Genomic DNA, 27,577 nt, shown 5'->3' with positions numbered 1-27,577 from the left:
AGAAACATTGAGAGAGACAGAAAAAGTTTTTAGGGTTAATTCAAGGGTTGCAAGACAGAGGAATCTGCCACGAGATGTGGTTATTTATTTTTTTAGTAGATCACTTCGTAATAAAATTTTACAAGCCTTTTACAAGCAGAGATTTCAAATTGCAGCCCAGGATGTTATACTTCTGAAAGAACTACCTTCAAGAATTCTTAAAGTAAGAAAGCATTTTGCTTTTTTGGCTGATGAGCTTAAGAGGCGACAGATTCGTTTCAGATGGGAGATACTGGCTGGAATGGTGGTGAATTATGCAGGGACATGCTACAGACTTGATACAATTTTGAAAGCGAAGGATTTTTATACTTCTGTTTGAAGGCGGGCTCTTTATTACCTACAGCTGAGATATTAGAAGAAAAGTTGGAAGAGCAATTGATAGAAGATATGCAGGTTAAACCTTTGCAACAATCTCTCTTGACAGAAGATTTATTAATAAAATTGAGTACTTGTGGAGCTTTTAGAAGTAAAATAAAGGTGGAAAAGCCGGAAGAGCAGCTGATTGAAGAAGATATGGAGGTTGTACCTTTGCAGCAGTCCTCTTCAACAGAAGATTTATCAAAGAAATTGGGCATGACTCGTGCAGTTTTTAGAAGTAAAATAATGGAACAGCAGAAGGTTTTTCGTCATCTTCTAATAATAGAGATAATAGAAGGAGAAGTTGGAATATCAGCTGGCTTGTTATAAGGAAATTTTTGTTATTTATGATTTTTGCCTGGGAGAAGACTTGATAGGCTTTAATCTAGGGATTTAATATCTGAAAGTATCTACTATGATTTCTGTTCGAGAGAATAGTTGATAGGTTTTAATCTGGTGATTTAATATTTGAGAGTACTTATGATATATTAAAAGTGGATAAGAATGTTATAAGGTTTTGATTTGGGAGAAAAGGGTATTACATTCATTTGGGTCTGGGGGGGAAAGAGTTAAGAGCTAAGTTTATATTGTTTAAAAGAAATACACATCTCGGTGTGGAGAAGGTGGATAAATTATATGAAGAACAAATATGGGATTTAATGGGTAAATTATGATTAGAGTAGATATGATTAAAAGTATTGTTTGGATGATGAATAATTTCCGTTTTACTTATTGTGATTTAGTTTGTATTAGTTAAAGTTAAAATAAATATGGGATTTAATGGGTAAACTTTGATTAGAGTAGAGATGATTAAAAGTATTGTTTTGATTATTGTCAATTTTTGTTTTAAATTTGGCATTATTTGATTTTGATAATTGATTTTCTTTAATTTGTTTAAATTTGTTTTGTATTTGAGTTGAAGTAATGTATTGATTTTGTTATTTGTATAGTTGGATAAGTTTAGTTAGATTTAGTTTGCATTAGTTAAGGTTAAGTAGATTTTGTTTAATATGTTTGAAAAAAATGGGTAAACTTTGATTAGAGTAGAGATGATTAAAAGTATTGTTTTGATTATGGTCAATTTTTGTTTTAAATTTGGCATTATTTGATTTTGATAATTGATTTTCTTTAATTTGTTTAAATTTGTTTTGTATTTGAGTTAAAGTAACTTATTGATTTTCTTATTTGTATAGTTGGATAGGTTTAGTTAGGTTTAGTTTGCATTAGTTAAAGTTAAGTAGATTTTGTTTAATATGTTTGAAAACCCTGTGCCAAGCTCTGGGAAGTGGGGGGGGAGGGGAGGTTGGGGTGGGTGGGTTTTTTGGGACTGGGAGGGAGGGGGGTTGGGGTGGGGGGGTAGGTAGGTTAGATGATAGGATTAAAGTAAGATAATAAGGGATAACTTATGAGAGAGATGTTGCTTGGGCATTTCCCCGGTACTGTATCCGAAGAGGGATGAGAGAGGAGGAGAAAGGTTAGGGAGGAAGTAGGATGGTGAGAGGAGAGGGGGAGGGGAGAGAGAGAGGAGGAGAAAGGCTTGGGAGGAAGTAGGATGGTGAGAGGAGAGGGGGAAGGGAGAGAGAGGTGAGGGGAGGGAGAAGGAGGAGGGAAGTAAGGGAGAGTACAAGAGAGGGCGGATTCAGTTTCGGGGGGGTGGGCAGGCAACATCTAGGTGTATTTACTTTATCTTGTTAAATGTGAAATTTCTTCTTTTTTGTTTATGTAATTGATAATTGGAAAATAAAAACTTTTTTGAAAAAAAAAAACATCAGTTAAGCTTTTCACAATTGATGTTGTGCAATAAGTCCATTTTCCCTTCCTTAATGGGTTCCCTATGGTGAGAAAAAGGAAAGAATAAATGATGTGAAAAGGAGGGACCATTATAGGTAGAAGAGATTAGGGTCTTTTTCTGTCTTTGACTCTCATTCTGGTGTCATATCATTCAAAGGCCTATCTCCAAATTAGGCTGGGAGAAACAATTGCTGAGAGGAGGAGATCTGGCTTGACAGTCTGTTCAATCAGAAAATAAATGACTGGAAACTTGGAGGGAGACATGTTCACTGCAGCAAAAGGAAGAGGGAGATAGAAAAGGCCTTGTTTTTAGTGAAGCACCAGAATGTTTAAGATTTCACAGTCCATTACCACTGCTTTGCAGACATGGATTACAATCAATGGAATAGGATGCCAAGCTGCAGAGATGGAGTATAATACAGGTGAGCAGAGTGTTACAGATCAACATATTCCTATTGCTTTTCCAAACTGGTAAGTTATATATTGTGCCAGTGAAGCTGTTCATTTCACAAAATGGTCCCAGTACTTAAGATTGCACACTTACTAAAATTATGGAGTCCTTGGTACTCTCCGAGCTTAGTTGTTTGCTTGCAGACATTTAATTAGCTGATAAGATAATAACATCAGTGCTAGTGCAAGTTTATTCCCTGTTTATATACAGATAGTTGCCCTGCTGGAGTTGGTGGGGTTATGGTTACACTTTGCTAAAAGTGGTGGGGTTGTGGTTGATGGAGTTGTGGATTTCGTGTTAGTAAAATTATTTGTAAACTTTGCAGATTAAGTAATTGGAAACACATTGATTGCCTTATGAAAAATGTCATTTCTACTGAAGAGTGTTGTAGAGAAAGTCACATGTACAATAATAAAACAACCTTCCACAATCCATGTGAGTGAATTATTTATGGAAACCTACTTTCACATTAAATTTAGCAATTCAGAATTAGTATTCACATAAATCAATCTCATTCTAGCCATAATATCATAATGTTTGAAATGTTTTCAGGGATGTGCCATACACAATTGTCTCCAATCCTGCTATCTGGGAATGAAAAAGCCAGAATCAGAAAATAAACAAGGCAAACACAGAACAAACTAAATGAAAAGGCTGAAGAGCAAGATCAAAGCAGAAATTGTAGCACTAAGCTATAGCCCTTTCATCTTGAAAACAGTGGTCAGATATCTGTAGAGAATAAAGGTGGAATCTTCACAAAATATCTTTCATAATGTGAATGTGGAAAAATGGATCTACTTGTCCAACATTTGGTGCTCACTTGGCTTCACATTATTAGTCAGCTACTTTTTTCCCCATCATCTAATATCTAACTTTTGCATTACATGTATTATTTATTGTACAAATGCTTTTAGAAGAGCATGTTTCCTTTTTAGCTAAAAATATCTATCTATCTATATTGATATAACAAAATAACAAAGTTGGAAGGGACTTTGGAGGTCCTCTAGTCCAGGGCTTTTCAACCAGTGGTATGGGTACCACCTATGGTACATTGGCATCTGGCAGGTGGGACGCAACCATCCTAGAAAAGTGGTAGTGGGGGAGGGGAATGAGCTGAAACAGTGGCAGCATTGCACAAGCCTGAGCGAGAGACGGATAGAGCTGCAGGGCTGTCAGGGCTCAGTGGAAGCGCCAGGATCAGTGCTGCTTTCCAGCAGATTGACACTTCTTCAGGGCTGTCAGGGCTCAGTGGAAGTGCCAGGATCAGCGCCAGGCTCCAGATGGAGCTCGGTGCTGATCCTGGCGCTTCTGCTGAGCCCAGAAGAAGCACCAATCAGCTAGAATGTTGCAGCATTTCCAGGGTCTTGTGATTAACATTCAGATGCTTGGCAACTGATTCATATTTATGATGGTTACAGTGTCCAGGGTCATGTGAAGTGACCAAAACCTGCTGCAACCACCCAGCAGATGGTGGGAATAAAAACCACACACATTCCACCCCACCAATCCTCAACAGAAATGCTCACAACAATGAAAACCTTGGACAGGAGGGCTGCCGGGTGGGCAGGCAGGTGTCTTGCTCGGCTGTGGCTTGGGGGGCACTTTTGTCAGTGCCATTGTAACTTCAAACAGTCACTAAGTGAACTGCTGTAAGTCGAGGACTACCTGTACTTTATCACTTTTTTCCTTTTTTTTTTTTTTGGTCATCAAGTTTTTGACACCTTGCTAGGCAACTGGTGGTACTCGGATGTTGCCATATCCTAAAAGTGGTACAATAGGTGAAAAGGTTGAAAAGCCCTGCTCTAGTCCAACCCCCTGCTCAGACAGGAAACCCTATACCAGTGATGGTGAACCTTTTAGAGACCGAGTGCCCAAACTGCAACTCAAAACCCACTTATGTATCGTTGGGTACCGGGTAGGTGTGTCCCATTGGATGGGTGTGTCCCATTGGGTGGGCATGGCCCATTGGATAGGCATGGCTTCAGTGGTAACGGCAGACTGGGTGGGACTAAAAAGTTCAATCAATCAATTCCAACTTTGTGAGATTTTTTTTTCCCATGAGAAGTTGAAATTGATTGATTGATTGAACCTTTTTTTTTTTTGAACATGGCAGCGGAGGCCTAAAGCAAAAAGGTTTTATAAAACCCAGCTAAAGGTTTAGGACTGGGGCGATGGTGAGCATGCCCACAGAGAGGGCTCTGCGTGTCACTTGTGGCACATGTGCCATAGGTTCGCCACCACGGCCCTATACCATTTGAGACAAATGGCTATCCAGTCTCTTCTTACAAACCTCCAGTGTTGGAGCATTCACAGCTTCTGGAGGCAGGTTGTTCCACTGATTAATTGTTCTAACTGTCAGGAAATTTCTCCTTAGTTCTAGGTTGCTTCTCTCTTTGGTTAGTTTCCCTCCATTGTTTCTTCTCCTGCCTTCTGTTCCTCTGGGAAATAGGTTGACCCCCTCATCTTTGTGGTAACCCTTAAATAGTGGAATGTTGCTATCATATCACCCCTAGTCCTTCTTTTCACTCGACTATCCCTGTGGGCACACGCACCATTGCCCCAGAGGGAGGCAGAGCTGGGCTGCTCATCTCCCCTTCTCCAGCGCTTTCGCTTTCTTTTTCTCTGCACTGGAAATCAGGGAACAGCTGCAAGAGCTGGGTGGATCTGGGTTGGATGGTGCAGGCAGGGCTTTTTTTGTCATACAACGCAGGTACTTTTTTTAACAGAAGCTGCCAGCGCGAGTCCAGGTATGCCTGCAGAGCAATTTTGCGGACTGCCAGCAGCTTGATCCAGACTCCGGAGGCCTGGAAAAGGACTCTGCTGCCCGGATCTATGGCTGCAGAGTGATTTTGCACACCCCAACAGCCGATCTGGGCTCTGGAGGCCTTTTCCAACCCTCCAGAGTCCGGATTGGGCTACTGGGGCGCCACGGCTCTCGCTCCCCTCCGGCCTCTGTCTGCCCAAGGCCTGAGCTCGGTGCTCAGCTGGCAATGGGCTGGAGAGTGCAGGATGGCAGCAGCTGCCCCAGGATGAGCAGTAGGCAGGGTAGATGCTCCTGAGGTCCACAGGGAAAGAAGCGGTGAGGAGGCTCCGGGTCCAGCCCAGTCCAGCCCAGCCCCGGCACAGCAAGCGAGGCAGCAGTCCCACATTCATCCCTGAGCATGAGTGCACCCCCATCCTGCCAGGCAAGCAGAGCCACAGCATCTGTGGCAGAAAAGCGCAGGCAAGCAGCAAAAGGCACGAGGAGCCCCAATCACAGCACAGCCCCTCCCCACTCTCCTCCTCCCCCCTCAGAAGAGCTGCGGGGCTCAGGATCCTCCCTCTATGCCCCCCTGCCCCCATCCAGATAGACACTCTTCTGGTTTTTTCCTTGTCGCTTTTTGGAGTTTTCATCCTGCTTTCGTGAGACGGCAATGTTTGGAAGGTGGTGTAGCTGCCCCCTTACCCGCCAAGCCATCAGCTGAGCAAGATGCCTGCCTGCCCATTGCCCCACCTGCCAGAGACCTCCTGGATCTCCCCCAACCTTGCCCGGCCCCCACAGTCATCCCTCTCCAGAGCAACATTGACTTGGCCATGCCCACCCTGGCCACACCCACCCAGTCTGTTGTGACCACCATAGCCATGCCTACCCAGCGAGCCATGCCCACCCAGCAGGCCATGCCCACCCAGCACCCAGTGATACATAAGTGGGATTTGGGTTGCAGTTTGGGCACTCGGTCTCTAAAAGGTTCGCCACCACCTGTCTAGACTGTTTTCTTCATGATTAAAAAATAGTTTTTTTTAAAAAAAGTGAAAATGTCTATAATATAACTTGCCTATATTCTTTCAAAAACAAAAACAACTTCCTGGCCTTATACTAGTCATAAAGTCTTTTGGTTTTAGGCTTGCCATCCTCCTTTTGAGAAATAACCTCATAAGAGGTTAACAACATCTTGTTAGTCCACAGATAGTTTAGTATAACTAGGGATCTGAGGAAAATAATGGCTTTCCATTTGTATGCATTTACCAATGCAAAGAAAAAGGATTATGTGAAATCAGAGAGAAAAGAAATTTAAATATATGTAATGTCTGTCTAGAGTGTCTGTCTAGAGTAGTTAGTTTTTCCTTGGAGATCAGCCAAATTCTGAAGCCATGCTTTTATTTCACCTAACCTCCTCCAGTTTCTGATGTAATTCCAATCTTTGATCAGTCTTCTTTTCCTATTCAGGAACAGAAGCCTCTTGTTCCATTTTCCCAGAGTTCTGTCTTTGTCTTTTAAAAGAAGAAAACTTTTTCCTGTCCGGGAGAAGTGAGGTGAGAGTAGAGTGAAATCTGTCTGTTCCTGTATGCCAAAAAAACAAATCTTGCCCATCTGAATATATATTCAGATTCAGAAACTGTCTGGATGGATGGAAGGGGGGTGGGTAGGGAGCTAACCTACTGCAATATCAGTGGTGGGATTCAGCCAGTTTGCACCACTTCGGCAGAACCAGTAGTTAATTTTTTGTTGCCCAGGCCCAGAATGGACTTCCGGAAGCAGCATGTTTGAATCCCACCACTGTGCAATATCAAATACAAAAATGTTCTTCTACCATTTTGAACAGATGTCAGATGGGGTTTTTTATATATTTGTCTTGCTTTTTCAGATCAAAATGTGAACAGCCTTCTTCTTGGAGCTCACTTAGAGTCTATTCTAGACAGACATATCTCAAGTTTTAATTTCTTGTCTTTATGGACAGTTTTATACCAGCTAGAATCAGCAGGCCGATATGGGGATCCTATTGTCACTCTCTACTTTTAACACAAAGAGGTGATCTGTATAAGAGGAAATTAGCCAACTGAATTTATTCACAGTTAAGTTTTATATTATCTGAAAGATCAAGGAAATTTCACTTCCTCCTTCACTAGTCTGCCATTCAAGCTGCATGAGAAAGAATTAGCATTATTATTATTTTGAAAGTCTGATTGTTAGCATAAAGCATTGCCAATAGACTTGTATTTATAACACCTTGTCCCAGTAGTGGTCACATATCTGCAAAAATTCTATTTTGTTACTTTGTCATAATAATGGAGGCATCTCCCTCCTACAGCTAATTAGACTTCTTGCAATGATAGCATTCTCCCTGTGTTTTCATTTATTCTCCTAAATATTGTGGCACAGAACATGACTATTAATCATAACCAGGCAATTAGCCTTAATAATATTAATTGAGTTCCTTAATTAATAGTACTTTGGAATGCCAGATTTTTGTATTGATCATGCCAATAAGAATAAATTATCATTTTATTTTATCTGTTGTTTTAAGCATGTTCGAGGAAGAATTGCTCAATTGCTATATAACAAACTTTTCATATGAAAACAAGATTGGCCTTCAAGTCTCCAGACTCCTGCTTTAGTTCTCTTCCCTCATTAAAGACTGTACATCAGTAGTCACAAAAAGCTCTTTTTGGCTTGTTGAAAGAAAAATCTTCATCAGGGTCCAGTCCAAGCCGGGAATAAACAACATGGAGACTGCTTTAGAAAGAAGGTTGTAATTTATTGAAGAGAAGAGCCAGACAGAAAGATGGCTCTGAAGAAAAATTGACCACATGGAACAGAGTGATGGGCTTTCATACCTTCTGGGGCTCTTGAGGTTGTTTCCTGTTCCTGTTTGAGGCTTTGTCTTTCCTGTGTCATGTACTTTGACCTGAGTCTGAGTGTGTCCTTTTGGTATTGGTGGGTTAATCCTATTATATCTTCTGTCCTTAGAATTTGGGTGGGGGTAAGCTGGCTTCTACTTAGGGAATGGGCTGATTTCTGGGGGCTGGTTTCTCTCTTTTTTAAAGATCTTCTCCATTATTCTTTTGGGGAAATATATTCTGCCTTTTTAATATTTTCCAAAATATTTCTTTCTCAGAATTCTTCCCACAATATCCCCCCTTTGTGCCATAAGAGTGTGAGTAACACACTTTTACTGACACAAGATTAAAATTTATCTGATCAGGGAGACTTGGTAAACAAGCTTTTAAACTGTTAATGCAAAAAAAAAAAGGGAAGACAGTAATAGAAACAGCAGAAAAAGATCCCTGCAGTGGCTCCCAAAAGGGAAGCTTCCAACCCACAAAGTTCTAAAAGTCAGGGCAAAAGTTCTGTTAGATGGAAAAGAAATTTATAGTGTCCAATATTCTGTGCCAATTATTTTCAAATGGATGTCACTTTGAGCTTCCAGTCAGGTCTGCACATGCCTCCCAAAATTCTTCCCAGCGATGTTTGCCTCAGTATATAACCACTAGTTGCTCATTTTCAAGGGTTGTTTCCTGCCTTAGCTCTTAGTTCAGTGCATCCAGGTTTGTGATGTCCAGTTGAGGTTAGCCAGTATGCAAGCTAGGCTATTAGATTTTCTTAAATTGCACACAGTGAGCCATAGGACTCCCACTTTGAGTCCACCAGTGCAACATATCCAGGGTTTTGGAAATCTCTTTCCTGCTACCTCCTCAGTTTGAGTATATGAATTGCAAATCACCTGAGGGGGCCTGGTTCCTGCCCCCTTGGAATTTGAAGGAAGTTGTACATGCAAACGTAATGCCACAAAGTAAGAACCAGTTTAAGAAACTTTACATAGAAGTAGGTGAAGAGGATAGGCTGAGTGTGATTCTGAATGGTGTGTGTGTGTGTGTGTGTGTGTGTGTGTGTGTGTGTGTGTGTGCATGCAGCTACTCATATAAAACAGACAATACAAGCATCCTGGACAAATTTTCCCTCCCACCAGAAGAGAAGTCCAAGGTGTTCAGTACTTGCTGTGTCAACCATTCCCAAATGCCATCCCTCCATAAACACATTCAAATGGCTTATTACAATACAAATGAGACAAGAAAGAAAACCTTATAGTGAGTTTCCACCCTCCCCCCACTGACTTCCTAGTTGTCTTCTGATGCTTCACTTGGGGACCAATGGCTCCAGGAGTCCTTCCTCTTTCTGCAGCTTTCCACAGACATCTGGGTGATGGTAGGACTTGGGAAGATATGTTCTACTCTAGTTGCATAATGATAAGGTGACCAACCGTCCTCCTTTAGGTAAGTTTGTCCTCCCTCGAAAAGTGTCCTCCTACATGTCCTACTTTTTGATATTTGAAAACTAATCTGCAGGGCTTTTTTTTCCCTCATAGAATGCTCAGAATGGCATTCCGGCACCTTTTTTTGATGGTTTTTTTTTAAGTTTTGCATGAGTTGGGCTACTCCCACTATTGGCTTTCGAAAGCCAATAGGAATTGCTGCTGAGTGCACCAAAACACCCGGCTAGCAAACGTTGCACATGCAAGTTATCTGTATTATTGTTGCAATGAATAAAATGTTTCTTTTATTTACGATATTTTTTCTTCAATTTATTTGTGTTCTCCTTTTCATTGTAAAAAAGTTGGTCACCTTAATAATAACTTTCTAGTGGATGGCTGGATTCAAACCCAATTCCATGGCTCAAATGAATGAAGGCAGCATCTGGGTCAGTGTGCTTTGTTTCCAAAAGGTTACTGAGTCATCTGTGCAGGGCTGAAAGACATGAGAACAAGATCGCCTCCCCCCTTTCTGGGTGGACTCTCCCAGGAGAGGCTTTGCTGATGAGACAAAGGCATGAAGAACAGAAGATAAGAAAAGGAGAAGTAGACTGGGGGGGGGAGCTTGCAGACAGAGTTTGAAAAGACATTACTGCAGTTGTTAAAGAAACAGATAAGCAGACAAAATGGGGACATCACAGATGAGGACAAAAGGGAGGCTGGATTCTTGTAAGAGAACAAAAAACGAAAGGTCTCACTTCTGAAATTGAACATTTGCAACATTAGTTAGAGAGGAGTTAAGGACTTGCAACTTGAAAATGCTGGGCAGCTTGAGAATGCTGAAAGCTCCAAATAATTTTAAAAGCCTAATATTTTAAAGTGTGCAATTTGCCAGGGGCAGGAGAATCTACCTTTTATATCTGTTTTATTGTTAAAAAAAATGTTTTTAACATCATGACAGCATTTTGCCCAACATTACCAATGCACAGTTTAGATGAAAATACCACATTAGAGACTGAAAATAAATGCTTATGTGTTCTAGGATTAGTTCCATAGTAGTTTCACTGATTAGTGATAGGATAAGAAAAGTAACTTAAGAAGAAGGTGGTTATTTCCTTACACAAGCAAACTTGACCTCATGAGGCTCTTGTAGGTAGGCACACCTTATATTTCAGGAAAAGGATAGACAGATAAAATCCATTTACAACACATATAGTAAATGCAAGAGTGAAACTTTTCAGCAGATGAACTTAAAACATTCCCTCCTGATAACTTTGGGCTGTTCTTAGGAGTACAGAGAGAGAACGGGAAAAAAACACATTTCTCTTCACCCTGTTTGCTGGCCAGACAAACAGTGAGGGTATTTTCCTTTTGGTGGCTTATTTTAAGCAGAATTTCTAGCAGAATTTTAAAATTCTTTTCTCTTTGGATTAGAGACAATTAACAGTCACATTTACCTCACACACAAAGACTTTGACACACAAAGACAAGAAAAAGAGAACAGAAAATGGAAACAGAATTCTTAGTTTTACACATCCTGGTCATTCCCACCATAAATCTCAATTAACTCAAATTAGGGAAGGCACAAATCTTAAACATAACACGTGGTTGCATAGAAAGAGAGAGAAAAATCACTATTTCTATATTTTATTTTCCTTTTATGTACCTTTATTTAGCCAAATTGGTTTCCCAGCAAAGCCCTGAGCAAAGCCCATTCTTCACAAATTTCCCCTTATCATTTTTCATATCTGCCTGGACAGGCAACTGCTCCTGTCCCAGGCGTCAAGCAAGTCTTCCAATGGGGAGCCTACCCTGACCCTCCCACGTTTCTCTATTCCCGATGTAGGGGTTCAATTTGGCTCCACTGGGTCCCAGTGAATCTTGGGCTTCCTAGTGAAATCCTCACTTCCCATCTCAGTTTTCAGACCAAAAAGGGTCTGGGAGGACTTTGCTTCCCTTTACAGAGTACGGACCTCTCTTCCCAAGGGAACTCCGCCATCAGTTTTCAGATCAAAAAGGGATCTGGGAGGACTCCACTGCTCTCCACAGTGAGTATGGGAACTCCTTTCCTGGCCTTTTCCTTTTCCCACCTCAGTTTTTGGACTCAGTAGAGTCCGGGAGGACCTCTGCTTGCTTCCCAGAGGTATGGACCCCTCCTTTTTGTAGGGCTTTGCTTACAGGGCCTTACCAGCTGGTTGCCCAAATCCAATTCTCTCACTCACTTTTCCATTCCATTTTCATCCAGTCGTTCCCTTTTCCCTAACAAAAGGTCCTGCACTTTGGCCAAACCTCCATGCTTTCCAGGGTCTGCCACTTGAACAGATCCTTTCTGCAGTTAGGAAAGGCTAGAGACAGCAAAATCCAACTGTGATGGGAAAAGGGTCTTCTCACTCATACACACTGAAATACACACATTTCTCTCGCGCCCCTGGGTTTTAAAGTTAAAATTTAGAGGTACTCACCTTCTTTCCAAAGTAGCCCTTGAGCATAAACTCAAAACTCCCTTTACTATCCTCTTTCCATATGGGCAAGGCCTGGGAAACCCATCCACAGACACAAGGGATCTGCTGCTGGCAAATGGGGCTTACCAGTTTCAGTCCATTGGAGAGCTTAGCTTGGAGTCCCATCCTAGGTACCAAATTGTTGAAAGAAAAATCATTGGGGTCCAGTCCAAGCTGGGAATAAACAACATGGAGACTGCTTTAGAAAGAAGGTTGAAGTTTATCGAAGAGGAGTGCCAGACAGAAAGATGGCTCTGGGAAAAAAACTGACCTCGTGGAGCAGAGTGTGGGCTTTTATACCTTCTGGGGCTCTTGAGGTTGTTTCCTGTTCCTATTTGAAGCTTTGTATTTCCTATGTCGTGTACTTTGACCTGAGTCTGAGTGTGTTCTTTTAGTATTGGTGGGTTAATCCTATTACATCTCCTGTCCTTAGAATTTGAGTGGGGGTATGTAGATTTTAGGTGTCTTTGTCGTCCTAATTTCTAGTTTCCTTGCTCCAACCTTCCTGAATGGATTATTGAATTTGCATTTCTAAAAGCTGGCTTCTGCTTAAGGGCTGGGCTGATTTCTGAGGGCTGGTTTCTCTCTTTTTTTAAGATCTTCTCCATTATTCCTTTGGGGAAATTTATTTATTTATTTATTTATGAGACTTATATACCGCTTTAAGTGCAAGCACTCTCTAAGCGGTGTACACCAGTAAGCAATGTATATATATATTTACATTGCCCCCAACAATCTTTAGAGTGGGTTATCCATTTCTTTTAACCATGTTAGTGCAGCTGCTTGATAGTACAAACCCAATCTGGTAGCCCAAAGTCTCCATTTTCTTTTGCTTCCTGTAACATTTTCAATCTAATTCTAGCTTTTTTTCCCTTGCCAAATAAATTTCAATATCGATGCATTTAATTCATCCAAATTTTTTTTTCAATTTTTATCAGTATTGTTTGAAATATGAATGTTTGGTAGAATGTTCATTTTCACAGTCGCTATTCTTACCAAAATTGATATTCCATCTTTCCAGGTCTAGTTTTATTTGTTTTAGTAATTTTACATAGTTGTCTTCTTTTATTGTTGCACACCTTGCTGTTAGATATATCCCTAAGTATTTAACTTTCTTGACTACTTGAAGGTCTGTTTTTTCTAACAATTGATTTTTTTTATTTAACTGTAAGATTTTTAATTATACCTTTAGTCTTTTCTCTATTTATTTTCAGTCCTGCTACTTCTCTATCTTTGCTAATAATTTAGGACTTGTCTCCAAGGGATCCTCTAATATAAATACCAAGTATCCGCAAATGCTTGTAGTTTGTACTTTTCATCTTTTATCTCCATTTCTTTAATTTCTGGGCTCTATCCAACATTTCTGTTCAGCATTTGCAGGGTTAGAATAAATAATAATGGAGATAGTGGACACCCTTGTCTTGTACCTTTTTTAATATTGAAACTCCCCGTGAAATCTTCATTCACAATTATTTTAGCTGTTTGGCTATGATAAATTGTTCAGATTATATTCATAAAGTTTTCTCCAAAACCCATATAGTTTAGTTGTTGAACCATAAATTGCCAATTGACATTATCAAAAGCTTTCTGTGCATCCAGAAAGATTAATGCCATTTGTTTCCCTTGATGCATTTCATAATATTCCAATGTATCTAAAATCATTCTTAAATTATGGTATTAATTATGGTATTCTTAAAAAATGGTGAGAATCCATTTTGATCTGAATGTATAAATTCAATCAAGAATCTCTTTAATCTTTCTGCTATTATTGAAGCAAAGATTTTATAATCCATATTTAATAGAGACATTGGTCTGTAATTCTTTATCTGGGGCAAGTCTGAGTCTTCTTTGGGTATTAGCATAATATTAACTTCTATCCATGTAGTTGGTAATTTGGCCTTTAATAATACCTCATTACACACTTCTTGCATTGGTAAGATTAGTATATCTTGTAAGCATTTGTAAAATTCTGCCGATAGCCCACCTGGCCCTGGTGTCTTATCATTTTTTGTCTTTTTATGGCTTCTGTCAACTCCATCACTTTTATTTTTCCATTTAGCATATTATTGAAGTTCTCTGAGATTTTTGGTAGCTTAGCATTTTCTATATGTTGCCTTATTTTTTCCTGAGGAATTTCTTCTATATTATAAAATGTTTCATAAAATCTTTAATTATTTTATTTATTGTATCATTTTGACATTGTAAATCGCCTTTCACATCTTGTAACTTATTTATCAATTTCTTCTCTCTTTCTTTTTTCAGTTTATAAGCCAACCATCTCCTTGGCTTATTAGCATTTTCAAAAAAAAATTATTTTGCTCTTTTGATTTGTTGGGCCATTTCTTCAGTTTCTATTAAATTTAATTTATGTTTTATTATCTTCATTTGTTTTTTAAGAGTTTTCTTTTATGGGTCTCTTTGTAATTCTAATTCTAGTTTTGTAAGTTCTTCTTTTAGCTTAGTTTGTTGTTTTTTGTCTTTCATCTTTTTCGCCATATAAATTATAGCTAATCCTCTAAAATATGCTTTGGCTGTGTCCCAAAGATTTTGGAGTGATATATCTACTTTCTTGTTTTTGTTTTGGTTTTTTTTTTGAAGAAAAATTCCATTTCCTTTACAGCTTTTTGTATAAATTCTTTCTCTTTCAATAAGGATTAGTTTAATGTCCATCTTGTTTTTTTTCTTTGCTCGTCTCCATATCATCTTTATCAGATTATGATCCACCCATACATTAGTTTCTATCTCAATCTCTTGTATGTCCCTTCTTAATTCAGGAGATATCCATATCATGTCAATTCTAGAAAATGATTTGTGGCTATTTGAATACAATTTATATTGAGATTTCTTAGAATTTATTTCTCTCCATATGTCCTGTATACAAATTTCTTCTGCCATTTTAAAAAAGGCCTTAGGCAAAATGTTCCTTCCTTTTTTCCCCTATTTTACTACTTCTATAAACTAACTTCTGTCTACAATTGCATTAAAATCTCCTACTAAATAAATATTTTGGTACTCCATTTCCACTATTTTCTTATGTAGTCTTTAATAAAAATTTTCTTGTTTATTATTCGGTGCATAAATTGCTACAATCAATGTCTGTTTTTGATTTATCATTATTTCTACCATTGATATTCTTCCTTCTTAGTCCGAGTAGATTTGTTTGGAGTTCATTGTTTCTTTGATATATAGAGCTACTCTCTTTTCTTTTGTTATCAATAAATATAAATGGACTATATATTTATTGATAAAATTCCAATCTCTTCCATGTCTTTCAGTTATATCTAGGTCTCAGTCTTCTAGTTAATCTTATCTGTCTCTGGTCTCTCGGTCTTGCTTCTTCTTCTGGGTATGTATTTTTAACTTCTTCCTCTGTTTGTTTAGTGGCTCCCTCAATTACCATTTCTTCTTGCTTCTTGGGTTCAGGATCATCTTTTTCCAGGAAAGCTCTGTGGTTGTCAAAAAATTCTATTGCTTTAAACGATGTGTCCAGTCTATATCTTTTCATGTACCAGTAGATTAAGATCCCTTCTGGAATTTATGCGGTCTGCCATTGCCAGCTGATCGTCGGAGACAAAGAAGAAGCTTAGACTGGCAGCATACAGCTGAGCTGGGTAAGAATACTTTTCCTTTCTCACTGGAAGTGGATTCCTGTTTGGCAAATAGCCATCCCAAGCATCCCGCTGGTACTAGTGCCACCCTGCCCCCAAGCATCCCACCAGCGCTAGCACCACCATGCCCCAGAGTTTCCCACTGGCACTAGTGCAACCCATAGCATCCCGCCAGCACTAGTGCTGTCCCATTTGCCGCACTCGCACCCACGCAGCCCTGTTTGCATGTGCGCTTGTGTGCTTGTGGCCGTTTGTGTGTGTGCATATGCTTACATGTGGTCCATTTGTGCGTGCATGCACAGGGCTCATTTTTGCACATGCATGTGTGTGGGCCATTTGCATGTGTGCATGTAGCGGTGCCTGCCTCCCTTTCTGGGCTGCCAAATCAAAAAGGTTGGAGACCTCTGCAATAAACTCCCTGACATACGGGGAAGCAGGAGGAATAAAATCTTCTAGTCCACTTCTGTCTTTCAGTCCCAGCTTCAAACAATTGTCCAAAGGTTCAAAGTTGTCACTCAGTAGCTTCTGAATGGCTGCTTGCTTGCAGCCAGTCTTTCACCTGTTGGTTCAGAGAGCTTCCTTGGATCAAGCGGTTCAGCAGCTGTCTCACTTACAACTTTAAATTATTTCCAAGTTAATTTTGTGATCTATCTTCTTTCCTCCTGAAGGTTTTGAGCTGCCACATTCTTCTAGTGCAGTGGTTCTCAACCTTTTTAATGCCGTGACCCCAACTAGTCGTAAGTCGAGGACTACCCAACCGGTCATAAGTCGAGAACTTTCCCTGCCCGGGAGCGCCGCACATGCGTGGTGCCGCCCCCTGTGCCGGCTGAGGCTTAGCTGGCAAGCGCAGGGTGACACTGGCTGGGCCACCAGCTGGCCCAGCCCAAGGGAGGTAAGGCACCCACCGGGCCCCACACATGCCAGCAACCCTCCCTGTGCCCGCCAGCCTCCCACCTCCCACCCCTGGCCCTCTTTTACTTATATTTTTAGTAGTTGCTCAGCAGGGAGGGGTGGAAACTTTCAGACAGCTTTCCTTCGCTGCAGACAACTTGCAGCACCGTTTGCAGAATGGGACTTTTGGCGGGCTCAGCAGGGCAGAGACAACCTGGACAATTCCTATTGGCTTTTGAAAGCCAATAGAAGTAGACTCTATTCAAGAGAGTCTATTCTATTGGCTTTCAAAAGCCAATAGAATAAAAGGGAGTAGCACAGCTAAGGAAAAGGGGGAAAAAATGGCGGACTGTGTTGTTTGGCGACCCCCGTGAAATGGTCGTTCGACCCCAAATGGGGTCCCAACCCACAGGTTGAGAACCACTGTTCTAGTGGGAGGGGTATCAGAAAAGAAATCCCCCCTTCTTGTTTCTGGGAACCTTGCTTTGGGATTTTTTTTTAAAAAAGAAAGTTTTTACAATTACAGTGCAGAAAGGTTGATCTCACCCCAGTTCCAGACACAATGCTTTTCTGCTTGGTTATGCTTTTTTTTCCTATCGGTAGCTTCTGACTGGCTGCTTGCTTGCAGCCAGTCTTTTGCCTGTTGGTTCAGAGGGCTTCCTTGGATCAAGCAGTTCAGCGGCTGCCTCACCATGATTGATGAGGGTCCCCTTCTTCTTCATCACCTCTCCAGGGTGACTTTAGGCCCTTTTTGGACTCCCAGCATGGTGAAATCAGATGTGGGAGGCAGAGCCCCACTTCCCTGCACCCACTTTGCTATGATGTGGAACCAGAAGTCTCACGAAGCAGTTCTTCTTGGAAGAATCAGAAATGTATACCTGCCTCACTCAAATGTTCCCTTCTATATTGTCAGCTCTTCAAGGTAGGCCAGGCCAAGAAACAGGTACAGCAGGATTCCAGGAATGCTATTTAGTAAGGTAAATAATAGAATCTTGAAATGCTCTCCAAATTTTCTCTCTCATCTTATTCTAAACAAAATTAAGGTGTGGATTCTTCTTTCTCCCCTCAGAACTGTGTAAGTTTTTGTACTATCCCTCCCTTAATGGTTCATACATTCCCACCCTATTCCCAGTATCATGTCTAAATTTCCTTATACCTACAGTTAGATTTTGAAAATGATAACACGAAAGCATAAACTGCTGAATCCTGCATGTTATGGAGCTACCTATAAAGAAAAAGGTCCTTACCTATCACTTCAATGAAATTCTACAGACTCTTGAGTCAGACGAAAACGGTAATTATAGTTACTGATGATTACCCAGAAAACTGTATAAAACAATCAGAAAATTAGAATCATGAATTTTTTTGTCCCCATCGCTAATTCCTGTCCTCGATTGTCTCTGTTTCAAGTCACTGAAATCATGTGTATTGCCTCCAAAGTCATGAGTGACAAAGTCCAAGAGATTATATGCTTAGACTGCTTTGGGGTGATACTCAGAAAAGCATAGAAACCTTATTTTAACACAAATACAACTAGGGGCAAGTTGAAGCTGCTTCATTTGTGAACTGGTGGCAAAACAAAAGGCAACATGAAAACATGGCAGAACAAAGATGTTGCAAGAAAACTTGAAGTTGCAAATGAATATCGAGCTATAAAGAGTTTAAAAAGTATTTGTAATACAGAATTTGGATAACTTAAAATCAAGCTGCATAGGAACATCTGGATGTACTTCTGAAGATATTAGATTAGCTATGTAAGTTCTTGCTTTCTTAACTTTCAGACATTTAAAGTAACTATTTTCATTTGCTAGCCATAATATTTCTCTTTTTACTTTGAAAATTTTGCCTTGATGATTTCTGACCATCAGGAGCTACTGGGTCAGTATGGCAGAGTAGTTAATTGTATCCAGCAAGGACTAAGGAGACCCATACTCAGTTCCCCAGTCAATCATAAAGCTGATTGAACAATTTTATTCCAATCACTAATTCTCAGTCTAAGCAACTTACAGATTGCTTAAGAATCATATGGGATGGGGAGAATCATGTATATCAGGGGTGTCAAACTGCTGGCCACTGGGCTGGATGCGTCATGCGGAAGCTGCGTCCATTGCCGGCAATAGCAAACAGTCCCGATACGTCGCATGACAAGTTTGACATGTCTGATGTATATCATATGAGATCTTGGGACTTATTGGGAAGCTGCTCATTTCGGATCTGGGTAACCCTAGATCACATTTATTCTCAAAGCAAATCAGTTTGCATTAGGAAGTCCTCTGGGTGGCCTTAATGGAACAAGGAATACCTTCACCCTGGTCGATACTCTGGAAAGCATTTTTCCTGATAACCTTACTGTTGCAGAAGGCTATTCATTAGCCGATCGGGAAAAGGTTCATTGCCTCTGCTCCTGAGAGCATACCGGGCTTATCTTGGCTTTTAAAGGAAGATGCAAATTTTAGCAATTGTTGCAATGCACAGTGAAGTATATGCAAGACAAGAATTGGAAAGACATATTAATTTGGAAGCATAAATAATTCAGTTGCTTGGAGGGCTTTGGCTTACTCCCATCTGCTGTTTGAGATAGTGGTGATGGTTTTTACAAAAGGCTTAGAGTGCTTTAAAACATTAAGTCAGCCTACTGTGTGCTGCAGTTATTCATATCATTTTGCAATATAGCTTGTTTTGTGAGGTACCTTATGATCTCCCAATAATCCCTCTCTCTTTAAAGTCTTATTCCTGTCACCAGGATGTGCGTATAATCTACCCATAGCACAGAAAGGATTTCATCAACCCTCTTTCTGTTGCACTAATTTAGTTGGACTAATTAGAAAAAAAAAGATAGGCAAAAAAGGCTGAAAGTTCTGTTTTTTTTCAGTTTGGCACAAAAGTTTATTTGTGAAGACATTTAAAACAGGCAAAATTCCTCTCAGTGCATATTTTATATATAATTGACTATTTCTAATGAGATTCAGATAATCCTATTTGGGGAACTTGGGATAAACCCCACATAAAAGTCTACTACAAACTGCAGGCTTTAAGAGAGCTGCCAGACAAGGACTGTTAAGAAGGATAAAATGAAGAAAAATCTCAGGCTTTCCCAATGAATGAAATAAAGGACTAGGGTTCATGAAATTTATATACCTTTGTTACCAGAATAGCAGTTAAATCAAATAAGATGAGAAAAAAATGGCTTTATTAAACTTATAACAAAGGCTTAATAGAGCAAGTAGCATGCAGGAAAGTAAGAAATTAAGATTTTTCTTTTAAAAAAAGAAAAAAAGCAATAGCAATAAGACTTACATACCACCTCATAGTGATTTATAGCACTCTCTGGGCAGATTAGAAAGCCAACATATTGCCCCCAACAATCTGGGTCCTCATTCTACCAACCTCAAAAGGACGAAAGGCTGAATCAACCCTGAGCTTTGTCAGGATCGAACTCCAGACTGTGGGCAGAATTTGCCTGCAATGCTACATTTTAACCACTGTGCCACTGGGGCTCCTATCTAGCCTATTCATATTTTTCCTAATGGGTAGAATATCCTCATGTTCCAGAATAAATGTCATGAGGCTTACAGCTTTTGATACTGGGGGCAATATGGTGACCAGTAGCCAGTGAAAACCATATTCTCCATGAATTTGGCAACATCTTTTTAAAGCTATCCAAGTTGACAGCTGTTATATGAACATCAGTTGCTACTTATGTTCCATCTAACTAGGCATTGTGAAGACTAAACTGACACATTTCCCTGGATTTTAGACAGGAATTTTAGTTTGATTGGCAGCTGCCCAAAGTTGGCTGAATGATGGGCAGCTGTATAAATGTTCTAAAACAAAATAAATTTTAAAAACTACCTGGAAACATGGGGTTTAGGAACCTGGAATTTTGTTCATGGGGGAAGAAAGAGAGAGGAAACACAATCCTATAAAATAAACTCCACAGCATGGCTGACCAAACAGGCATTTTTCTGTCTTTCCTTTAATTCTTAAAGTATTTTAAAATAATTACTTATGCCTCCAATACAAATTGATCTCATTGCATAGTTTAAAAATTGTAATAAATTATAAATAAAGATATGGAGAATTGTCTAAATTCTATAGGTGTGTGCCCAGGAAAGCTTCTGGAAAACTTTAAAATTTGCTCAAGGCAGATTCTGAATAATTCAGTAGCATTCAGTTTTTCATTTGAAGGTATAATAAGGAATGCTCAAGCTTTGCACCTAATATTACACTTCAAAGCATGTCATTCGTATGAGCTCATTAACACTTACTAGAGCAATCCTATAAAGCAGATCTCTGTCTTTATACTGCAACTGGAAAATGGAAGCAATAGTGAATTCTATATGAGACAACTGACCCAATTATTTCCTTGTTTTAAATATACTTAATATTTCTCTCTTTTTTATATAATATTTTATTAATTTTCCAATTTTACATTTAAGTATTTAAAAAGCAGAATGGTGCTGGGTTAATCAATAGTTTGATAACAAAATCTTCAGTACAAATCTCAAGTATTTCCTCTCTTTTTCCCTTAACATTTACTGTCTTGTATTTAAGCTAATACAGTTTTTATTATAGCAACTCAGTAAAAACATCATTATTATATTTATTAATAAATGTTTAGCTTATATGTATCTTAATTATTTTTTACATTCAATCTTGATAAACAATCCATGTCCTGTTATTAATTTTTTCCCAATTTTTAGTTTCCCATCAATATTCCAATTTACCCTTTGATGTTTATAATTTTCAGGCTTTAGATAAGATTTCCCTTATCTCAATTCATAACAGAATCTAATATCCAAAATACACATTTTATCTATTTGAATATAATCTTGTTCTATTTCCTAAAAGTTATCTATTTCCCACCATATTAAATCATCTACTTAATAATACAATATCCCCTTTAATAAATCAAAACCATTATATATATTACCTAGGTTAGTCAATAAATCAAACATATTCATAATAGTTACTTTTTTTTCTTTTTGGTCTAATTTTTAAATATTAAACAGATAAAATCCTTATTTTCAACTAATTTCCAAATATTTTAAGTCTAATGACTAGAATTCCTCTTATCTCAACTTCTCCCTTTAACCCTCTAATTAACAATATGAAGTCCCCTCTAATAAATCAAAACCCCAATTTTCTTCAGCCTTATTCTGGCTTTCTTCCTTTGCCAACAAGGCTTCCATATCAGTGCTTTTAGATCGTCAAATAGATCTTGCTCTATTATTATATATGTTATTTGAAATAAAGGAGACCATTTAATTGCCATTTTTGGGAAGGACTAGCCCATTTGTATTCATTAAGTTGTCTCCCTATTATTCCAATTCCCCATGATTGCCCTGGTATGTTTGTCTCCATTCAATCTGTTCTTCTTTTTTCTCAATTTTTTTCTGATTTATATAGAAAGTCTTTTCCATTTTCAGTGTTGTCACTCCCTTTTCTGAATTTTCCATTAACTGTATTTGTTGGTCAATTGAGTTCTCTATCTCATTATTTGATTGTTCCACTTCTTCTGTTATCTTCTGCGCTGTTAGTTCTTTGGTTGTAGTCAAAGTTTAGGTTTGTGTATCTAAGCTGGCATCTTGATCTTTTATGTTAGGTCTTATTTTTATCACAAACTGAAAGAATGGTTTCATGTATTGCTTTCAACATCGAAATGATCTTTTTCTGGTCTTTATCCATCTCTTTCATATGTTTATAAATAGTCTTTATAATAGAAATCATTTGTCAAGCAAGATTTTATAGTCCAAGGTATTTCATCATCTCATACAGTAACCAATATTAGTCAAATAACAATTCCCCACACGTAACTCTGAAAGTCAGTAAAGTTTTACATTCACAGTTCAAGTAGGCCAGTTATACCGCCCAGCTTTTCTCTTACAGCTGAGTTTCTCACAGGTGGTGCCAAGGTCAGAAGAGTCTTATCTAAGGTTGGGCTTTGAGCCAAGTCTCTTTTAGGAAATAACAAGTTGTAATATCAAACTTTGCCACAAGATGTCACCGATTCCATTTAAGGTTTTTTAAGTCCAAAATTTTTATAATCCTTTTTCCATTTTTATTTTATTTTTTTGTAAATAAAAGCAAAAGTCTCCAATAAAAATAGGAAAAATTTTGGTCCCCAAGTTTCAGGAACATATAAATCCAATTAGATTAAAGTTGTTCTTTTAGTGCTTTAATTCCCCTGGTAGTCAGTCGCCGCTATTCTTAGAGGGTGGGATAGAAAGTCCCTCTCTCCTCACAGGGGGAAAGATACTTCAGGCAGCTTTTACAGGAAAAGAAAGTACTTAGGGTAAAGAGAAGATCAGATCTCATCCAGTTTCATCCGTGTTGCTTTCAAAGTGCTTGGTGGTAAATTTGACTTCAGCTGTCTGCAGCCTAGTGATTGGCCATATTACTATGGCCGGTCTTTCTGCCACTGGTTTGAAGGGCTGCCCTGGATTGAGCAGAAGGGCTGCTGCCCTCCTACAATCAAATGGGGGTCCCCTCCTTGCTCGTCACCCCCTACAGAGTGACTTTCAACCCTTTACAGGGTCCCCCAGCAGAGCGAAACTGAACACAGAAGACGGAGCTTGCCTTCCAGTGTCCGCAGCGGCCACTTAATATTTCTCATAGGGTAGTGACTTCTCCCTTGCTAGATGTCTTCAAGCTAAGCACCTCTTAGAGAAGAGTGAAAAATAAATACAACAATTACAAATATAAATAGAGGGTAATACATGAGTTTTGCTATCAGCTGGCAAGTCAGAGAATGATTGTTATGGGCAAAATTAAGAGAAATGTACCAGGAAGCAGGTAAAATTGAAAACACCAGGAAAAATGAAGAGTCCCAGGGTAACTGCTTCTGTTTTTTTCAAAGCCAGTAAATATTTTTGAAAAGGTACTGGCTAATTAATCAAATCCACCACTGTATATGTAGGTTTGAACTATGTGACTTACTCTAGATGATTTTCAGTGATTGCTGAAGAACACCCTACAATTAATAGCAATCACTACCATACACCAGAATAGCCCAGTTATCTTGGATGAACAGATTTTCATTTTCCCAAGGGAAAAAGACAGTTGCTTGCTGCATTGTTCAATAGTTTAACTTTGACTGCATCTTCATTGCTTTCAGCCTCCAGTTACAGAATATTTTCATTGAACTTTCTATTAGTTTTTGAATAAGAGAAACATGCTAAGGTAACTGGACTGAAAAAGACTTTGAGAAGCCAGAGAGTGAAGAATTTCCAGAAAATTATTCACTTCTGTGCAAGAAATGGCAAACTGAAAGTGGAGTCATTTACCATAGCAGAATTGAAGCTGCCAGTGACATGGCAGTCAGAGCTGTGTTACTGCAAAAGAACAAAAGTGGAGTTCTACAACCCTTCACCTACACCTCCAAAAAAATTCACTGAAAGTGAGAGGAGATGGGCAATCTGGGAGAAGGAGGCCTTCACAATTAGGTGGGGCCTGTTAAACTGATGATACTATCTAGAGGGGAGCAAGGTGCCTTTTGAAGTATGGACAGATCACAAAAATCTAGAAGCACTGAAAACTCCCTGCAAATTGTCCCCAAAGCAAGTGCGGTGGGCACAGTACTTTAACTGTTTCAACTTCACTCTAAAATATATACTGGGAGGGAAAAACCTCCTAGCTCAGTGGTTCTCAACCTTTTTAATGCCGCGATCCCCAAGCAGTCGTAAGTCGAGGACTACTCAACCGGCCGTAAGTCGAGGACTACTCAACTGGTGCAGCACCATTTGCAGAATGGGACTTTTGGCAGGCTCAGCAGGGCAGAGACAGCCTGGACAATTCCTATTTTTGAAAGCCAATAGAATTAGACTCTATTCAAGAGAGTCTATTCTATTGGCTTTCAAAAGCCAATAGAATAAAAGGGAGTAGCACAGCTAAGGGAAAGGGGAAAAAATGGCAGACTGTGTTGTTTGGCGACCCCCGTGAAATGGTCGTTCGACTCCAAATGGGGTCCCGACCCACAGGTTGTCCTAGCTGATGTGCTATCGATATTGCCCCAGTACAAAAGCAAACATGAAGAGATTAACAAGGCAACTATCTCCAGTCCACAAACTGCTGCCCAACTCATGCCTCACAGGGCCCCTAATCCTGATGACCCTGGGGCAAAGAAGATAAAACCAGAGCTCCTCACCAATCAATGGTTCAAAGACAATAAAACCTCCCTGACATGTATGGATGGTTTGGCTTACAAGGGGGATAAACTGTATTTGCCTGAAGTCCTCCATCTCAAGGCTCTAAAACACAGCCATGACATAAAACAGGCTGGACACTTTGGATATCTAAAAACTCTGCACCTCATATGCTGGAAATTTAGGTGGCCGGGGCTAAAATGGGATGTGGACAATGGGATGTCAAACCACCAGCTGCTGATCTCCTGGCTTCTGCACCACCCCAAGCTGTTGCAAGGCCTCTATTAGCTATGGCAAGCACTGGAGCCCTGTCATGGTTCTGACTAATGAAACACTTCAAAGAACTTCCAGGCATTGTTTATCCTAAAAAGTCTTTAATTGGCACAGCATGGAGGATGCCAAAATCTGAATTCCCCTCCCCTGAGCACATAATATTCCAGCATATTCCACTCCTCTAATTTGCAATCATAAATCACGTTCTCCAATTAGTTTGAAGGGCAAAGTTTCCCTTCTGTTCTGTAGCCCGCAGTTTTTTTGTCTTAAGTAATCAACACACACATTCTCCTCCCCTCCCAGCATCATCTAATTTAACTCTAAAAATACTACACCGCTTATACAGAGAGTGGCTGCCTTCATATTTTGTCAAAGCAAGAACATCCAATGTTAGCAGTGTTGACATCTGGCCCTCCTTAACAAAAAGGATAGATCCTGTATGTAAACAAAAGCGTATGTCAGGGATTATCTCTTGGTGTGTTGGGGTTTTTCTCATGAAACATTTTGATGAGTCGGCCAGCCTTCACATCACTAGATTTCACCCAAGTAGCTTCAGACAGCAGTACCCCTTCCATTGTACTAGGTACTGCAATTTCCCTTTAAAAATTCTAGAGTCAAGAATATGTTCCACTTCATAGTGAGTCTGGCTACTATGAGGGGCCTAGGTGCTTTCTTAGGGGGAGGTCTTAAAGTGGAGCCCCAATATGGTTTTAACAAGCTGCAATAGAAGACAGTGTGAATTTTCTCTAAAAGCCTAGGGAGTTTTAATTCCACTGTGATGATCCTCATGATGAGAAAAGGCCCCAGGAATTTCAGTCCTAATTTCTTACTGGGTAATTTAAGGTGTAAATATTTAGTCGACAGATTAACCTTTCCCCCCAACTTGGAATGTTCTTTGGGGAGCCCTCTTTTTATCAGCCTGCTTTTTATAGGTCTTGGAAGTCTTTTTTAACACAGTTTTCATGTTTCTCCAAACTTCTTCCCACCCCCTCACCCATTGATAAAGTGTCTGGGAGGCGGAAGGCACCTGAGGGTATTCAGGTATTGAGCTGAACTCTTTTCCTGTGGCTACTCTGAAAGGCATATAGCCAGTGCTGCTTTGAACAGAGTTATTGTAAGCCACCTTGGCGAAAGGGAGGAGATCAGTCCAGTTTGTCTGTTGGTAGGAAACGTAGCATCTGAGATATTGCTCCACCATTTTGTTAGCAGATTCTGCAGCCCCATTGTTAGCTGGATGAAAAGTAGATGATAAGCCTTGAGATGATCCAATTAATTTAAGAAACTTCCTCCAAAGGTTCGCTATAAACTACACCCCTCTGTCCGAAATTATTCGTTTAGGAGTGCCATACAGCCGGTAGATATGTTTCAGGAACAATTTAGTCAGTCGTTGGGCAGATGGGAGTCCTTTGCAGGCAATGAAATAAGCCTGCTCTGAGAACAGGTCTATCACAATCCAGATGACAGTATTTCCTCTACTTTCAGGTAGGTCTACTATAAAGTCCATAGCTATTTCTTCCCAGGGTTGCAGTAGCCCAGGGTGTTTCCCTGGAATTCTTTTCATGGTGGCACATACAATACAACTCCTGGCATAGTTTTTCATATCTTGTTTTAGCCCCGGCCACCTAAATTGCTAGCGTATGATGTGTAGAGTTTTTAAATATCCAAAGTGCCCAGCCTGTTTTACATCATGGCTGTGTTTTTTTTTTTTTAGTAAAGATTTTATTGGGGTTTTTTTCATCAACATATGTTAATTTTTCCAATCAACAAGTTGTCTGGAGTTTGCTATGCTAATACATGTTCAATTCCTAATCCTTCATTTTTTCCTCTAGCCAAAAATAAAATAGGTTCCAAATTTGATAGTAGTCTGTATCTTCTTTATCTTTCAACCTCATAGTTAATCTGTCCATCTCTGCACATTCCAATATTTTCCTGATTACTTCTTCCTCTGATGGCAGTCCTTCATTCTTCCAGTATTGTGCAAAAATTATTCTCGCTGCTGTAGTAATGTGTAAGATTAAATATAATTTCTGCTTATTAGTCTTTTCAGGCATAATACCTAGTAAAAAAAGTTCAGGTTTAAAATCCACTTGTTCACCCAATATTTTTTCTAACCACATATGTATCTTTTTCTAATAGGCCTTTGCCTTACTACATGTCCACCAAATGTGATAATACATGCCTATGTTATGTTTACATTTCCAACATCTATCTGACATATTTTTAAACATTTTTGCTAATCTTGCTGGCGGCAGGTGCCATCTATAAAACATTTTATACAGATTTTCTTTGTATGAGGTTGACATTGTTAATTTGTAAGTTTTTCTCCCATAACATTTGCCATTTTTCTAATTCTATATTATAGCCAAAAAAATCTTGCCCATCTTGTCATTGTTTCTTTCACTTGTTCACTTTTCATATCCAAAATTAACAAAAAGTTATACATTTTCTTGATTAATTTCTCATCTGAGGTTAACAAAATCTTATCAATCACAGTTTGATCCTTATAAAAATCCAT

This window comes from Crotalus tigris, unplaced genomic scaffold (genome assembly GCF_016545835.1).
Source record: "Crotalus tigris isolate CLP2741 ecotype Arizona unplaced genomic scaffold, ASM1654583v1 scf7180000019677.366735, whole genome shotgun sequence".
Lineage (NCBI taxonomy): Eukaryota > Metazoa > Chordata > Lepidosauria > Squamata > Viperidae > Crotalus > Crotalus tigris.
The sequence above is the reverse complement of the archived record's forward strand: the minus strand, read 5'-3'. Positions refer to the sequence as shown.